The following is a 2,985-nucleotide window of genomic DNA, read 5'->3' as shown; positions in this document are numbered from 1 at the left end:
GCTTGTCACACTGGCTATGTGAGGCCAGGTTCTGAAGCCTACAGAACATCAGATTTAGAGCCTCCTGTCAACCTCAGAGCACACTCGACCAGGGGTATCGCATCTTCGACTGCCCTTCATAATGGTATGTCGATGCAGGACATTTGCACTGCGGCTACGTGATCAACACCCTGCTCAATTATTCGCTTTTATCTATGTGATGTGACGGCCCGTTCCATGACACATTCTGTCTTTAGTGTTTTACAGAATGAATATTGTTGTTTCATGGAACTCCGTTTTACTCACATCTGTCTGCATGCATTACAATGTGAGATGTTGTTATCAGTCACAAGTTGTGATTGTTATTTTGGTTCTATTGTTACTAATCAGTTCATGACTATTGTTACCAATCAGTTCTTTTGATTAATAATCAGATCTCCTGTTATTATTAATCTGTTTATACGGTTCAGCTGTAAACCGGTCGGTTTATGGCTCTTTTCAGCTTTTTTTTTTTTTCCCTCCCTGTTGAAGTTTTCCGGGGCGTTCATGCATTCAGAACGCATAGTTACACAACATGCATCTGTGCATGGCTCACATAATTACGCAATGCGTAATTACGCACATGGGGAGTTGAGTGACAAGACGTTTTTTGGGCAAGCTTCTGCTTCATACGGTGTTCGAATGGACCCAGTGAGGCGAGGACAACATCCGCTTCGCCCTTAACCCACTAAGCGACAGCCTTAAAGGGCGAAGCCTATACGAAATAGAACGCTGGTTACGTACTGTAACCCCAGATTCTATGAGGATAGGCGTAGCCCTTTAAGCGTTGGGCCTCACTGGCTCCTAAATGGCTGAAGAAAAAGCTATTTTTGGGAGCCGATTTCCCGCTCTTAACGTAATTTATATGGACCGGGCGGGGCCCACACAGCAGGTGGGTGTGGACTAAATTTTTCAGTGCGATGCTTTGCATATCGGGATAAACCCACTAAGCAACAGCCTTAAAGGGCTATGCCTATACTCATAGAATCTGGGGTTACCGTACGTAACCAACGTTTTTAGTCTGTGGGAGGAAACTGGAGTACCTGGGAAAAACCCACACAACATGGAGAGAATATGCAAATTCCACCCAGAAAGGTCAATATATATAATTATAATTATAATTTCCCACTGGGATTAATAAAGTACTTTTGAATTTGAATTGTTTTCTCCCCGAACCGGGATTTGAATTGACGACCTTCTCGCTGAGAGGCAGCAGCTCTACCAGTTGTACCACCATGCTGCCCACCTGTATATACAGTACTGTAAATTAGAGATTAGAGACTACTGCATATATATTATCAGAGAGCTGTGTTTTTCTTAGCAGGAACATTTAATCACATACAAATTTAAACACTATATATTATTTTTATGAACAATAAACAGCAAACTGATTTTATGAATTCCATGTGACGTGAGGATCTCTACTTTATGCTAAAATACATTTATTGGCAATGTTACTAAATGAGTAAAATTTACCTGTATTTTATATTAACTTCACATCTGTATGGTTTGTTTGAAGAATACAACTACTGTACATATAGTAAAGGTAGAGTAACATGTTTGTGCTGATAAGGATTGTATAAAGCATAGCTGATTTATAACAGAGTTCACTAGATGCCACTGAATCAGATAAAAAGCAAACCTTAGAGTCAAATGATTTACGATTTTTGGAAACATAAATTGTCACTTCATTATTTTCTCTTGTTTCATATTGCCCTTAAGGCAAGAGCTAAATATTAAAGTCAGCTTAATTAGGATATTTATGTCAAACACCAGTGGATGATGACATTAGTTGTGACATTAGATGACATTTGTGTGGACTGAACTAGACAAAAGGGTCTTCTCCTACTCTGCTCCTGTTTCCTGGAATATCTTGCAAAAACATCTGAAGCTCTTGACCTTGACCTCTCTAAGTGGCTTCAAACATCTGCTAAGATCATTTTGTTCTGTTACTTGAAAATTATTATGATTGAAATAATTGTTTGAAAAAAGGGGCAGATATAATAAGATTTTTCTTCTTTCTGCTGCCTTTCATTTTAAATCTTTTGTATCTTTTTTTATATTGTTATGGAATTGTTTTGTACTTTTTTAAAATGAATAAACTATATACCATACCATACCATACCATACCATACCATACCATACCATACCATACCAAGATCATGACAAAAACCAACACAGACATGTTCCTGTTTTTAGTTTTCTACATCACCTTACAACCTAGCTGTTTTTTGTTACATTTTTAATACCGTTTTATTTCATTTGTTCTTCTCAATTTGTACGCATCCTTTATGATTGTCTGCTGTTGTCATCACTCTTTGTTAAAACCAGGTCTCTATTGTAAATGAGTCCCCAAGGCTCAATGGGATTAAACTGTACAAAGGTTGAATGAATTTGTAAGAGACTGTGTGCATCTAACATGTGCTAATTGCAGATTGTTCATCAACTGAATCTTCCTCGGTCAGAAGGAATAGTCCAGATCCAATGGTGCAGTTCAGACGGTTTATTGATGAGGAAATACAGTAGTAGCAGGTACGTGGAAGATGAGGGTACAGATGATGATGGGCATCTATGTGAATATGTGTGTGGTTATCTGAAACTGAAAGAAACAATAAAAATGTATATTAATAACCATATAAGTAAAATAAAGTTACACATGGATGCAGTATGAAATTGGCCTGCAGTACCACATAAAATCCATTAGAGAGCAATATATTTAAAATCAAATCAATTCAGTTTATTTATGTAGCACCAAGTCACAACAGAAGTCATCTCAGGGCACTGAACAGAAATATTCATATATAAAAATAATAATTTAACACTATTTATCTGGGGAGCCGACTAATTTGAGATTAACTCCATCGCAGAACTCTCATCATGAGCAAGCATGAAGGAGACAGTGGAAAGGAAAAACTCCCTGATGAGGAAGAAACTTTTAGCAGAACCAGACTCAGGACAAGCGACCAT

The sequence above is a fragment of the Nematolebias whitei genome, chromosome 6 (assembly GCF_014905685.2).
Source record: "Nematolebias whitei isolate Nwh7 chromosome 6, NemWhi1, whole genome shotgun sequence".
Classification (NCBI taxonomy): Eukaryota; Metazoa; Chordata; class Actinopteri; order Cyprinodontiformes; family Rivulidae; genus Nematolebias; species Nematolebias whitei.
Note: the sequence above shows the minus strand (reverse complement) of the source record.